This window comes from Pongo abelii, chromosome 13, assembly GCF_028885655.2.
Source record: "Pongo abelii isolate AG06213 chromosome 13, NHGRI_mPonAbe1-v2.0_pri, whole genome shotgun sequence".
NCBI lineage: Eukaryota > Metazoa > Chordata > Mammalia > Primates > Hominidae > Pongo > Pongo abelii.
Genome location: NC_071998.2, coordinates 7,325,884 through 7,342,757, shown reverse-complemented (window position 1 = coordinate 7,342,757; position 16,874 = coordinate 7,325,884).

Sequence of the window (16,874 nt, the reverse complement as noted above, 5' to 3'; positions counted from 1 at the left end):
ATGGAAAGTGGAATGGAATTTCTAATGGATCACTGAATGCAATGGAATGTGGAATGGATAGTGGAATGGAATGGAATGTGGAATGGATTCTGGAATGGAAAGAAGAACGGAATGGGGAACAGAATGGAAAGGGAAGTCAAATGAAATCTGGAATGAAATGGAATGGAATGTGCAAGGGTATGGAATGGAATGTGAAATGAAACGTGGAATGCAATGAATTGGAGTGTGGAATGCAAGCTGGAATGGAATGTGGAATGGAACATTGAAAGAAACGGAATGGGCAATGGAATGTGGAATGGAAGATAGAATGGAAAGTAATGTGGAAAGAAACGTGGAATGGAATGGAATGTGGAATGGATTGTGAAAAGGAACGCTCAATGGAATGCAACGCAATGTGAAACAAAATGTGAAATGAAATGGAATGGAATGTGTAATGGAATGAAATGGAATGTGGAATGGAACGTAGAATGGATTGGATTGGAATGTGAAATGGAAAGTGGAATGGAAGGTGGAACGGAACGTGGGATGGAACGGAATTTGGTAGGTAATGTGGAATGGAACGTGGAATGGAATTGAATGTGGAATAGATGGTGGAATGTAACGGAATGGAATGTGGAACGGAATGGAAAGGAATGTGGAATGGAATGGAATGGAGTATGGAAAGGATTGGAAAGTAATGTGGAATGGAATGTGAAATGGAATGGAATGGAACGTGGAATAGAATGTTATGGAACGTGGAATGGAATGGAATGAATGTGGAATGGAACAGAATGGAACGTGGAATGAAATGGAATGGAAATTGGAATGGAAATTGGAATGGAATGGAATGGAATTTGGAAAGCAATGTGTAATGGAATAGAAAGAAATGTGGAATAGAACGTGGAATGGAATAGAAAGGAATGTGGAATGGAATGTCGAATGGTATGGAATGGCATGAGGAATGGAATGGAATGGAATGTGGAATGGAATGGAATGTGGAATGGAATTTGGAATGGAAAGGAAAAGAATGTGGAATTGAATGGAATGGAATGTGGAATGGAATGTGGAATGGAATGGAATGGGAAATGGAATTGAATGGAACAGAATGTGGAATGGAATGGAATTGAATGTGGAATGGAATGGAATGGAATGTGGAATGGAATGGAATGTGGAATGGTATTGAATGGAATGTGGAATGGAATGGAATGGAATGGAATATGGAATGGAATGTGGAATAGAATGTGGCATAGAATGTGGAATGGAATGAAATAGAATAGAACGGAAAGTGGAATGGAATGGAATTGAATAATTCAGCATGGAATGCTTAATGCAATGGAATGCAATGGAATGGAATGGAATGTGGCATAGAATGGAATGTGGAATGGTATGGAATGGATTGTGGAACTGAATGGAATGGAATGGAATACGTTTTGGAATGCAATGTTGAATGGAATGTGGACAGGAATGTGGAATGGAATGGAAAGGAATGGAGCCAAGTGGAAAGGAAAGGAATGTGGAATTGAATGGAATTGAATGTGGATTGGAATGAAATGGAATGTGGAATGGAATGGAATGTGGAAAGGTAGGGAATGCAATGTGGAATGGATTGGAAGGGAATGGAATATGGAGTGGAATGGATTGGAAGGGAATGGAATATGGAATGGAATGGAATGTGGAATGGAACGTGGAATAGAATGTGGAATGGAATGGAATGGAATAAAACGGAATGTGGATAGGAAAGGAATTGAACGTTGGATGGAATACAATGGAATGTGGAATGGAATGGAATACAAAGTGGAATGGAATGGAATGGAATGTGGAATGGAATGTGGAATGCACTGGAAAGGAAAGTGGAATCGAATGTGTAATGGAAAGGAGTGGAATGTGGAATGGAATGTGGAATGGAAAGTTGAAAGGAAGGTGGAATGGAACGTGGAATGGAACGCGGAATGGAATGGAATTGAATGTGGAATGGAAAGTGGAATGGAACGTGGAAGAGAAAGTGAAATGGAAAGTGGAATGGAATGTGGAATGGAATACAGTGAAATGTGGAAGGAATGGAACAGAATGTGGCATGGAATGGACTGGAATGCGGAATGGAACGTGGAATGGAAGGAGAAATTGAACATGGAAGGGAATGCAATCTGGAATGGAATGGAATGGAAGCATGTAAGGAATGGAATGGAGTGTTGAATGGAATGGAATGGAATGTGGAATGGAATGTGGAAAGGAATGAAAAGGAATTTGGAATGGTATGTGGAATGCAATGGAATGGAATTTGGAATGGAATGTGGAACGGAATGGAGTGTAATTTATAATGGAAAGTGGAATGGAATGGAATAGAATGTGGAAAAGAAGGTGGAGTGGAATGTGGAATGGAATGGAATGGAATGGAATGGAATGGAAAGTGGAATGGAATGGAATGGAATGGAATCTGGAATGGAATGGAATGGAATGGAATGGAAGATGGAATGGAATGGAATTTTGAATGGAATGGAATGGAACGGAATGGAATGGAATGGAATGGAATGGTATGGAAAGTGGAATGGAATGGAATGGTACATAGAATGGAATGGAATGGAATGTGGAATGGAATGTGGAATGGAATCTGGTATGGAATGGAATGGGATTTGGAATGGAATGTGGAAAGGATTGTAATGGAAAGTGGAATGGAATGGAATGTGGAATGAAACGGAATGTGGAATGAAACGTGGAACGGAATGTAATGGAATGGAAGGAATGGAATGTGCAATGGAATGTGGTATGGAATAGAATGGGATTTGGAATAGAATGTGCAAATCAATGGAATGGAATGTGGAATGGAATGCAATGGAATGTGGAGTGAAATGTGGAATGGAATGGAATGGAATGGAACGGAATGGAATGGAATGTGGAATGGAATGGATAATAATGGAATGTGGAATGGAATGGAATGGAATGGAATGTGGAATGGAGTGGAATGTGGAATGGAGTGTGGAATGGAAAGGAAAGGAATGTGGAAGGAAAGTAATGGTATTTGGAATAGAATGTGGAAAGGAATGCGGAATACAATGTGTAATGGGATGGAATTCAACGGAATGTTGAGTGGAAAGTGGAATGGAGTGCGGCATGGAATGGAATGGAATTTGGAATGGAATATGGGGTAGAATGTGGAATCCAAAGGAATGGAATTTGGAATGGAATTTGGGGTAGAATGGGGAATGCAAAGGAATAGAATTTGAAATGGGATGTGGGGTGGAATGGAATGGAATGTGGAATGGAATGTGGATTGGAAGGGAGTGGAAAGTGGAATGGAATGAAATGGAATGTGGAATGGAATGGAATGGAAAGTGGATTGGAATGTGGAATCGTATGCGGAATGGAACGTGGAAAGTAATGGAATGGAAAGTGCAATGGAATGGAATGGAATGTGGAATGGATAGCAATGGAATGTGGAATGAAATAGAAAGGAGTGAAATGGGAATTCTAATAGAATTTAATGGAATTTCGAAAGAAATTGAATGGACTGGAAAGTGGAAGGTAGCGGAATGGAATGTGGCATGGAATGTGGAAAGGAATGAAGTGGAATGTGGAATGGAATGCGGAAAAGAATGAAGTGGAAAGTGGAATGGAATGTGGAATTGAATGAGTAATGGGATGATATAGAATGTGGAATAGAAGGGAATGGAATGCGGAATAGAATGCAGCAAAATGCAGAACGGAAACTAACGGAATGTGGAATGGAATGCAATGCCATGGAAAGTGGAAAAGAATGGAATGGAATGGAATGGATTCTGGAATGGAATGAAATGGAATGTGGAATGGACTGGCAAGGAATGTGTAATGGAATGGGATGGAATGGAAGGGAATTGAATGGAATGCGGAATAGAATGGAATGAAACATTGAATGCAAGGGAATGGAATAGAACGTGGAATGGAATGGAATGAAATGTGGAATAGAATGGAATGGAATGTGGAAAGGAATGAGGAATGCAATGGAATGGAATGTGGAATGGAAGGAGGAGTGCAATGGAATGGAATGTGGAATGGATGGTGCAATGCAATGGAACGGAGTGTGGAATTCAATATGGAATGGAATGTGGAACGGAATGGAATGGAATGTGGAATGGGATATGGAATGCAATGTGTAATGGAACGGAATGGAATGTGGAATGGAATGTGGAAAGGAAAGCGCAATGGAATGGAATGGAATGTAGAAAGGAATGTGTAATGGAACGGAATGGAACATGGAATGGAATGTAGAATGGAACGTGCAATTGAACGAGGAATGGAACGTGGAATGGAATGGAATTGAATGGAATGTGGAACGGAAGTTAAAGTAATGTGGAATGGAATGTGGAATAGAATGGAATGCAATGGAATGCAAATGAATGTGGAATGGAATGGAATGGAATGTGGAATTGAAAAAATGGTATGTGGAATGGAATGGAATGGTATGGAATGTGGAATGGAATGGAAAGGTATGGAATGGAACGGAATGGAATGGAAAGTGGAAGAGAATGGAATGGAACGTGGAATGGAATGGAATGGAATGTGGAATTGAATGGAATGGGATGCGGAATGTAAGGGAATGGAATGTGGATTGGATTGGAATGGAATGTGGAATGAAAAGGAATTGAATGTGTAAAGGAATGCGGAATGGAATGTGAAATGGAAAGGGGAAAAGAATGTGAAATGGAATGGAATGGAACATGGAATGGAATGGAATGAAACATAGAACGCAATGTAATGGAACGTGAATTGGAACGTAGAATGGATATTGGAATGGAACGTGGAATGTAATGTGGAAGGACTGTGGAATGGAGTAGAATGGAATGTGGAATGGAATGTGGAATGGAATGGAATGGAATGTGAAATGGAATGAGGAATGGAATGGAATGGAATGTGGAATGGAATGTGGAATGGAAAGTGGGATGCAATGTGGAAAGGAATGGAATGGAACGTGGAAAGGAATGTGGAAGGGAATGAAATGGAATGAGGAACGGAATTTGGAATGGAATGTGGAATGGAATGGAAAGGAATCTGGAATCGAATGTGGAGTGGAATGGAATCGAATGTGGAATGTAACCAAATGGAATGAGGAATGGAGTGTGGAACGGAATGGAATGGAATGTGGAATGCAAAGTTGAAAGGAATGTGGAATGGAATGTGGAATGCAAGCGAAGGAAAGTGGAATGGAATGTTGAATGGAATGGAATGGAATGGAAGGTCGAATGGAACGTGAAATGGAAAAGAATGGAATGTGGAATGGTATGGAATGGAAGGTGGAATGGAATGGAATGTGTAATGGAATGGAGTGGAATGTGGAATCCAATGGAATGGAATGTGGAATGTAACGGAATGGAATGGAAAGTGGAATGCAATGGAAGGAATTGTGGAATGGATTGTGGAATGGAATGGATCTTGGAATGGAATGTGTATTGGAATAAAATGTAATTTGGAAAGGACTGGATCGTGGAATGGATTGTATAATGGAATGGAATGTAATTTGAAAAGGAATGTGGAATGGACTGGAATGGAATGTACAATGGAATATGAAATGGAATGGAATGGAATGTGGAATGGAATGTGGAATAGAATGGAAATGAATATGGAAAGGAATGTTGAATGGAATGGAATGGAAAGCAATGCTGAATGGAATGGAAAGGAAAGTGAAATGGAATGGAATGGAATGTGGAAAGGAATCCAATTGAACGTGGAATGGAATGGAATGGAATGTGGAATGGAATGTGGAATGCAATGGAATGGAATGGAAAGGAATATGGAAAGAAATTGACTGTAATAAGGAATGGAATGGAATGGAATGGAATGGAATGGAATGGAATGGAATGGAATGGAATGGAATGGAATGGAAGGTGGAATGGAATGGAATGGAATATGGAATGGAATGTAATTGAATGTGGAATAGAATGGAATGGAATGCAATGTGGAATGTAAAGGAATGCAATGTGGAATAAATAGAATGGAATTTGGAAAGGAAAGGAATGGAATGGAATGTGGAATGGAATGGAATGGAATGGAATGTGGAAAGGAATATAACGGCATGTGCAATGCAATGGAATGGAATGTGGAATGGTAGTTGGATTAGTATGGACAGTAATGGAATGCAATATGGAGTGGAATGGAATGTGTAACGGAATGGAATGTGTAATGGAATGGAATGGAAATTGGAATGGAAAGGAATGGAATGTGTAATGGAATGGAATGGAAAGTGGAATGCAATGTGAAGTGGACAGGAATGGAATGGAATTTGGAATGGAATGGAAAGGAATGTGAAATGGGAAGTGGAATGGAATGGAATGGAATGTGAAATGGAATGGACCGTGGAATGAATGGAATGTAGAATGGAATGGAATGGAATGGAATGTGGAATGTAATGTGGAATTGAATGGAAATAAATGTGGAATGGAATGGAATGTTTAAAGGAATGGAATGGAATGCAATGTGGAATTGAATGTGGAATGGAATGGAATGGAATGTGGAATGGAATGAGATGGAATGGAATGGAATGTGTAATGGAATGGAATGGAAAGTGGAATGGAAGGGAATGCAATGGGGAATAGAATGGAATGGAATGGAAAGGAATGAGGAATGGAATGGAATGGAATGTGGAATGCAATGGAATTGAATGGAAGGTGGAATGGAATGGAAAGGAATGAAAGGTGAAATGGAATGCAATGTGGAATGGAATGGAATGGAATGTGGCATGGAATGGAATGGAATGTCGAATATAATTTGGAATGGAATGAAAAGGAATACAGAATGGAGTGGAAAGAAAAGGAATTCAGAATGGATTGGAATGAAAAGGAATTGAATGGATTGGAATGGAGTGGAATGGAATGGGACTTGGAATGTAACGTGGAATGGAACTTGGAATGGAATGGAATGGAATGTGGAATGGAAGGGAATGGAATGTGGAGTGGAATGTTGAATGGAATGGAATGGAATGGAATGGAATGGAATGGAAAGTGGAATGTAATGGATTGGAACATGGAATGGAATGTGGAATGGAAAGTGGAAAGGAATGGAATGGTATAGAATGTGGAATGGAATGGAATGGAATGTGAAATGGAAAGTAATGGAATGTGCAATGGAATAGAATGGAATTTGGAATGGAATGGAATGGAATGGAAAGTGAAATGGTAGGGAATGGAATGTTGAATACAATGGAATGCACTGAAATGTAATGTGGAATTGAGTGGAATGGAAAGTGGAATGCAAAATGGAATGGAATGGAATGGAATGTGGAACGGAATGACGAATGGATAGTGGAATTTAATGTGGAATGGAATGTGGAATGCAACGTGGAATGGAATGGAAAGGTAAGGAATGGTTTGTGGAATGGAATGTTGAATGGAACGGAATACAATGTGGAATGGAAGGTGGTATGGAATGGAATGGAATGTGGAATGGAATGTGAAATGAAATGTGGAATGGAATGTGGAATGTAACGCAATGGAAAGTGGAATGGAATGTGGAATGGAAAGCAATGGAATGTGGAATGGAATATAGAATGGAACGTGGACTGGAATGGAAGGCAACGTGGAATGGAACTTCGAATGAATCTTGGAATGGAACGTGGAATGGATTTGAATGGAATGTGGAATGGAAAGGAATGTAACGTGGAATAGAATGGAATGGTATGTAATGTGGAATGGAATGGAATGGCATGGAATGTGGAATGGATTGGCATGGAATGGCGAATGGAAAGGAATTGAATGTGGAATTCAATGAAATGGAATGGAATGTGGAATGGAATGGAATGGAATTGAATGGAGTGTGGAATAGAAGGTAATGTAATGGAATCGAATGTGGAATTGAATGCAATGGTATGTGGAATGGAATGGAATGCAAAATGGAAAGGGAAGTGGAATGGAATGGAATGTGAAATGGAATGTGGAATGGAATGGAAAGGAATGTGGAAAGGAAGGTAATGGAATGTGGAATGGAATGGATTGGAATGGATTTGAAGGTGTAAGGGAATGGAATGGAATGTAGAATGGAAAGGAATGGAATGTGGAATAGAATGGAATGATATGGAATGTGGAATGGAAAGGAATTTAACGTGGGATGGAAGGGAATAGTATGGAATGTGCAATGGAATGGAATGGAATGCCAAATGGAATGGAATGCAATGTGGAATGGAATATGGAATGGAATGGGGAATGGAATATGGAATGGAATGTGGAATGGAAAGTGTAATGAAATGTGGAATGAAATGTGGAAAGGAATGTGGAATGAAAACTAATGGAATGTGGAATGGAAACGAATGGAATGTGAAAAGTAATGTGGAATAGAATGGAATGGTATCTAGAAGGGAATGTGGAATGGAATGGAATGGAGTATGGAATGGAATGTGGGATATAATGGAATGGAATGTGGAATGGAATGCAATGGAATGGTATGAAATATGGAAAAGAATGGAAAGGAATACGTAAAGGAATGTGGGATGGAATTTAGAATGGAACGTGAAAAGGAACGTGGAATGGAACGTGGAATGGAGCGTGGAATTGAATGGAAGGTGGAACGGAAATTAGTGCAATGTGGAAAGGAATGGAATGCTATGAAATGTGGAATGGAATGGAACCGAAAGGAATGGAATGTTGAATGGAATGGAACGGAATTTGCAATGGAATGGAGTGGAATGTGGAATGGAATGACATGAAATGTGGAATGGAATGACATGAAATGTGGAATGGAATCGAATAGAATGGAATGTGGAATGAAATGGAACGGAATGGAATAGAATGCCGAATGGAATGGAATGAAATGTGGAATGCAATGTAATTTAACGTAACGTGGAATGGAATTGAATGAAATGTGGAATAGAATACAGTGGAATGTGGATTGGAACGTGGAATGCAATGGAATGGAATGTGGAATAGAATGTGGAATGCAATAGAATGGAATGTGGAATGGAATGTGGAATGGAATGTGGAATGGAATGGAATGGAATGTAGCATGCGATGTAGAATGAAATCTGGAATGGAACGGAATGTAATGTGGACTGAATGTGGAATGTAAAGTGTAATGGAATGGAATGGAATGTGGACTATAATGTGTAATGGAATGGAATAGAGCATGGAATGGAACATGGAATGCAATGGAATGTCGAATGGAATGTGGAATAGAATGTGGAATGGAAAATGGAATGGAATGCAATGGAATGTGGAATGGAATGTGGAATGGAATGTGGAATAGAAAGTGAAATGGAATAGATTGGAATGTGGAAAAGAATGTGGAATGGAATGCAATGGAATGTGGCATGTAAAGGAATGGAATGTGGAGTGGAATGTGGAATGGAATGTGGAAAGGAGCAGAATGGAATGTGAAATGGAAGGTGGAAAGGAGTGTGGAATGGAATGTGGAATGGAACGAAATGGAATATGGAATGGAATGTGAAATGCAGTTTGGAATGGAACATGGAATGGAAAGGAATTGAATGTGGAATTGAATGTGGAATGGATAGTTCAATGGAAAGGAATTGATTGTGGAATGGAATGGAATGTTATGGAATAACGAACAGAATGGAATGGAATGTGTTCTGGAACGTCGAAAGGAACATGGAGTAGAACGTGGAATGAAACGTGGAATGGAAGCTGGAATGGAATGGAATGGAACGTGGAATGGAATGTGGAATGTAAATGAATGGAAAGTGTAATGGAATGTTTGATGGAAAGTGGAATACACTGTGCAATGGTATGTGGAATGGAATGTGGAATGTAATTGAATTGAATGTGGAATGGAATGGAATGGAATGTGGAATAGAATGAAATGGAATGTGGAATGGAATGGAAAGGAATGGGGAATTAAATGGAATGGAATGTGGAAAGTAATGGAATGGAAAGTGGAATGGAATGTGGAATGCAATGTGCAATGTAATGGAATGAAAAGTGTAATGGAATGGAAAGGAATGTGGAATATAATGGAATGGAATGGAATGAGGAATGTAATTGAATGTTATTAGGAATGGAATGGAATGGAATGTGGAACGGAAGGGAATGGAATGTAGAACAGAATGGAACATGGAATGGAATGGAATGGAATGTGGATTGGAATGGAATGGAATATAAAATGGAATGGAATTGAATGGAATGGAAATTGAAATGGAATGTTTAATGGAATGTGAAATGGAAGGCGTAATGCAATGTGGAATGGAAAGTGGAATGGAATGAAATTTAACATGGAATGGAGAGGAATGTATCGTGGAAAGGAATGGAATGGATCTTGGAACGGAACGCGAAATGAAACAATGAATGGAACACCGAATGCAGAGTGGAATGGAATGGAGTGGAATGTGGAATGGATTGTGGAATGGAATGGAATGGAATTTGGAAAGTAATTCGGAAAGGAAAGGATTGGAATGTGGTTTTAATGTGGAATGGAATTTGGAAAGGATTGTGGAATGAAATGTGGAATGGAATGTGTAATGGAACTGAATGCAATGTAGAATGGAATGTGGAATGGAAAGTGGAAAAGAAGGTGGTATGTAATGTGCAATGGAATGGAATGGAAATAGGAATGGAATGTGGAATGTAATGGAAAGGAAAATGTAATGGAATTTGCAATGGAATGTGGATTGGAATGGAATGAAATGTCGAATGGAATCTGGAGTGGAATGGAATGGAATGTGGAATGGAATGCAATGGAATGTGTAATGGAATGTTGAGAGGAATGAGGAATGGAAAGTGGATTGGAATAGAATGGAATGTGGAATGGAATGTGCTATGGAAATTGGAAAGGAATTTAATGGAATGTGGAATGGAAGGTGGAATGCAATGGAATGGAAAGTGGAGTGGAAATTGGAATGCAAAGTGGAAGGGAATGTGGAATGGAATGAAATGTGGAATGGAATGGAATGGAATCAGGAATGGAATGTGAAATGGAATGTGGAGTGGAATGCTGAATGGACTATGGAATGGAATGGAATGGTATAGAATATGGAAAGGAATGAAAGGGAATGGGGAATGGAGCATGAAAACGAATGTGGAATGCAACGTGGAAAGTAGGGGAATGGAATGTGGGATGGAATGGACTGGAATGTGGAATGGAATGTGGAATGGAATGTGGAAAGGAAAGTGGAATGGATTGGAATGGAATGTGGAATGGAATAGAATGGATTGTGAAAAGGAATGTGGAATGGAATATGGAACGGAATGTGGAATGGAAAGTAGAATGGAACGTCGAATGGACTGGAATGGAACGTGTAACGGAAAGTGGAATGGAAAGGAGTGGAATATGCCATGGAATGTAGGATGGAATGTGGAATGCAATGGAATGGAATGTGGAAAGGAATGGAATGGAATAAGGAATGGAACGTGGAATGTATTGTCGGATGGAATGGAATGGAACGTGTAATGGAATATGGAATGGAAAGGAATGCAATTTGGAATGGAATGTGGAATGCAATTTGGAATGGAATGGAATGGAATGCGGAATGTGGAATGGAACGTGGAATGGAATGGGATGGAATGTGGAATGGAATGTGGAATGGAATGGAATGGAATGTGGAATGGAATGGAATGGAATGTGGAATGGAATTTTGAATACAAGGTGGAGTAGAATGTGGAATGGAATGGAATTTGGAAGGGAATATGGAAAGTAATGTGGAATAGAAGGGATGTAACTTAGAAAGGTATTTGCAACGGAATGTGGAAAGAAAGAGAAACAGAATGGAAGGGAATGTAGAACAGAACGGAGAATGGAATGGAATGGATCGCGGAATGGAACGCGGAATGCAACGTGGAATTGAATGTTTAACAGAAAGGAAAGGAATGTGGAGTGGAATGAAAAGGAATGGAATGTGGAATGGAATGAAATGGAGAATGGGATGTGGAAAGAAATCTGGAATGTCATGCGGAATGGAATGTGGAGTGGAACGTGGAATGGAATGTGGAATGTAAAGTAGAAAGGAACGTGGAATGGCATGTGGAATGGAATAGAATGGAATGTGGAATGGAATAGAATGGAATGTGGAATGGAATGGAATGGAAATTGGAATGGAATGGAATGGAAAGTGGAATGGAATAGAATGGAATGTGGAATGGAATATGGAATACAATGGAATGAAAAGGAATGTGGAACGGAAAAGAATGGAAAGTGCAATTAAAGTTGGAATGGAATGGAATGGAATGTGAAGTGGAATCTGGGATGGAATGTGGAATGGATTGTGCAATGGAATGCAATGGAATTTGGAATGGAATGCGGAATGGAGCGTGGAATTGAATGCAACGGAATGTGGAATGGAATGAGGAATGGAATGGAATGGAATGTGGAATTGAGCAGAATAGAATGTGGAATGGAATCGAAAGATATGTGGAATAGAATGGAATGGAATTGAATGGAATGTGGGATGGAATGGAAAGGAATGTGGAATGGAATTGAATTGTATGTTTAATGGAATGGAATGGAATGGAATGTGGAATTGAAGTTGGAATGGAATGGAATGGAATGTGAAATGGAATGTGGAATGGAATGGAAAAGAAGGTGAAATGGATTGTGGAATGGAATGGAATAGAATGTGGAATGGAATGGAATGAAACGTGGAATGGAACATGAAATGGAACGAGGAATGGAACGCGGAATGGAAAGGAACGGAATTTGTGATGGAAAGGAATGGAATGTGGAATGGAAAGGAACGGAATTTGTGATGGAAAGGAATGGAATGTGGAATGCAATGGAATGGTATGGAAAGTGGTATGGAATGGAATGCAATGGAAATTGCAATGGAATGGAATGCAATGTATGACGGAATAGAATGGAATGTGGAATGGAATGGAGTGGAACTCAGAATGGAATGGAAGGGAATGGAATGTGGAATGGAATGAAATGTAATTGAATGGAATGGAGTGGAATGTGGAATGGAATGTGAAATTAAATGGAATGGAACGTGGAATGGAACGTGGAATTGAACGTGGGTTGGAACATGGTATGGAATGTGCAATGAAATGTGGAATGGAATGTGTAATGGAACGAAATGGAACATTTAATGGATGGTGGAATGGAACCTGGAATGCAACGTGGAATGGAATGAACTGGAACGTAGAATGGAAAATGGAATGGAATTTGGAATGGAAAGTGGAAAGGAATGTGGAATTGAATTGAATGCAATGTGGAATGGAATGGAATGGAAAGAGGAATGGAATGGAATGGAACGTGGAATGGAATGGAATGGTATCTAGAATTGAATGGAATGTGTAATGAAATGTGAAATAGAATGTGGAATGGAATGTGGAATGGAATGGAATGGAATATGGAATGAAATGTGGAATTGAACATGGAATGGAATGTGGAGAGGAACGGAATGGATTCTGGAATGGAATGTTGAGTGAAGTGTGTAATGGAATGTGGAATGGAACAGAATGGAAAGTGGAATGGAATGTGTAATTGAATGAAGAATGCAACGAAAAATGGAATGGAATGGAATGTCGAATGGAATGTGGAACGGAGTGTGGAATGGAATGTGGAATTTAACGGAATTGAAAGTGGAATAGAGTGCGGAAAGGAAAGAAGTGGAATGTGGAATGGAATGTGGAATGGAACGGAATGGAATGTGGAATAGAGTGCGGAATGGAAAGAAGTGGAATGTGGAATGGAATGTGGAAAGGAATGTGGAATGTAATGGAATGGATTGTGTAATGTAATGGAATGGAATGGTATGGAATATGGAATGAAATGTAATGGAATGTGGAACGCAAAGTGGAAAAGAACATGGAATGGAACGTGGAATGGAACGTGGAATGGAATTTGGAATTGAATGAAATAGAAAGTGTAATGGAATGTGGCATGGAATGGAATGGAAAGTGTAATGGAATGAGTGATGGAATGTAATGGAATGTGGAATGGAATGTTGAATGGAACGTTGAATAGAATGTGCAATGGTATGTGGAATGTAAATTAATGGAATGTGGAATTGAATGGAACGGAATGTGGAATAGAATAGAATGCAAAGGAACGTGGAATAGAATGGAATGGAATGGAATGGAATGCAGAATCAAATGGAATGGAATGTGGAATGCAATGTAATGGAATTGAATGTGCAATTGAATGTAATGTTATGTGGAATGGAATGTAGAGGAATGTGGAACGGAATGGAATGGAATGTGGAATGGAATGGAATGGAATGTGGAATGGAATGGAATGTAACGTGGAATGTAACGTGGAATGGAATATGGAATGGAATTGAAAGGAATGTGGAATGGAATGGAGTGGAATGTGGAATAGAATGGAATGGAATGGAATGTGTGGTGGAAAGTGGAATGTGGAACGGAATGGAATGGAATGTGAAACGGAACGGAACTTGGAATGGAATGCGATGGAATGTGGATTGGAATGGAATGGAATGTGTAATGGAATGGAATGGAATGGAAAGTGAAATGTAATTAGAATCGAATGTGAAATGGAACGTAGAATTGAATGTGGAATGGAAAGTAGAATGGAATGAAATGGAAACCGGAATGGAATGGAATGGATCATGGACTGGAAGGTGGAATTCATCATGTAAGGAAACGTGTACTGTAATGAAACGTGGAATGGAATGGAATGGAATGCAGAATGGAATGTGAAATGGAACGTGGAATGGAATGTGAAATGGAACGTGGAATGGAATTTGAAATGGAACGTGGAATGGAACATTGAATGGAATGGAATGGAAGGTGGAATGGAATGTAAAATGGAATGGAATGGTATGTGGAAAGAAATGTGGAAAGGAATGTGGAATGTAATGGAATGTAATGTGGAATGGAATGTGGAATGGAATTCAATGGAATGTGGAAAGGAGTGTGGAATGGAATGTTGAATGCAATGATTAATGGAATGTGGAATGGAATAGAATGGAATGTGGAATGGAATGTGGAATGGAATGTGGAATGGAACGGAAGTAATGTGGAATTGAATGTGGAATGGAATGTGGAAAGGAAACTGGAGTGGAATGGAATGCAATGTGGAACGGAAAGTGGAATGTATAGGAATGGAACATGGATAGGAACGTGGAATGGAAAGTGGAATGCAACGTGGAATGGAATCTGGAGTGGAATGGAATGGAATGGAATGCCAAGTGGAATGAAAGGTGGAATGGAATGTTGAAATGAATGTGGAATGGAATGTAATGGAATGTGGAATGGAATGTGGAGTGGAGAGTGGAATCGAATGTGGAATGCAACAGAGTGGAAAGTGTTATGGAATTTGTAATGCAATAGTGGAATGGAACGTGAAATGGAATGGAATTGGACATGAAATGGAACGTGGAATGGAATGGAATAGAACATGGAATGGAACGTGGAATGGAATGGAATAGAAAATGGAATGGAAAGTGGAATGGAATGTGGAAAGTTTTGGAATGTGGAAAGGAATGGAATGGAAAGTGGAATGGAATGTGGAAAGTTTTGGAATGTGGAAAGGAATGGAATGGAATGTGGAATGGAATTTAATGGAATATGGAATGGAATGGAAAGGAATGTGAAATGGAATGTGTAATGGAATGTGAAATGGAAGGTGGAATGAAACGTGGAATGGAACAGAAAGAAACATCGAATGGAGTGGAATGGAATGTCGGATGGAATGGAATGGAAAGCGGAATGGAATGGAATGAAATGTGGCATGGAATGCGCAATGCAATGGATTGGAATGTGGAATGGAATGGAATGGAACGTGGATTGGAAAGATTAATGGAACGTTTACCGGAACGTGGAATGGAATGTGGAATGTAATGGAATGGAATTGAATGTGGAATGGAATGCATGAGAATGTGTAATGGAATGTGAAACGGAAAGTGCAATGAAATGTTGAATGGAATGGAATGGAATTTGGAATGGAATGTGGAATGGAATGTGGAATGCAATGTGGTATGGAACATGAAATGAAATGTGGAAGGGAACATGGAATGTAATGCAAAGGAATGTGGAATAGAATGTAGAATAGAATGTGGAATCCAATGTGGAATAGACTGTGTTATGGAATGTGTAATGGAATGCAAATGAATGTGGAATGGAATGGATATGAAAGTGGAAAGGAATGTGGAAGGGAATGCAATGGAATGTGGAATGTAACGGAATGGAATGTGGAATGGAAAGTAATGGAAGGGAATGTGGAATGGAATGTGGAAAAGAGTGTGAAATTGAATGTTCAATGGAACAGAATGGAATGTGGAATGGAACGGGGAATGGAGTGTGGAATGGAGTGGAATGGAATGAGGAATGGAACGTGGAATGGAAGGTGGAATGGAATGTGGAATGGAATGTGGAATGGATTGGAATGGAAAGTTAAATGGAATGGAAAGGAATGTGGAATGGAACGTGGAATGGAATGGAATGGAACAAGGAATGGAACGTGGAATGCAATTGAATGGAAAGTGGAATGGAATGTGGAATGGAATGTGGAAAGTATTGGAATGTGGAAAGGAATGGAATGGAATGTGGAAAGGAAGGGAATGGAAGGTGATGTCGAATGTCGATTGAAACGTGGAATGGAATGGAATGGAACATGGAATGGAATGGAATGGAACATTGAATGGAATGTGGAATGGAATGTGGAATGCAATGTAATTGAATATGGAATGGAATGGAATGGATTGAGGAATGGATTTTAAGATGGAATGTGGAATGGACAGTGGAATGGAAAGGAATGGAATGTGGAATGGAATGTGGAATTGAATGTGTAATGGAATGTAAAGGAATGTGGAATGGAATGGGGAATGGAATGTGGAATGGAACGTGGAACAGAATGGAATGGAATGTGGAATGGAACGTCTAATGTTACGGAATGGATCATGGAATGGAATTTTGAATGGAACTAGGTATTGAACGCGGAATGTAATCTGCAACGGAAGGTAAAATGGAATGTGCAATGGAATGTGGATTGGAACGTGGAATGGAATGTGCAATGGAATGTAAAGGAAT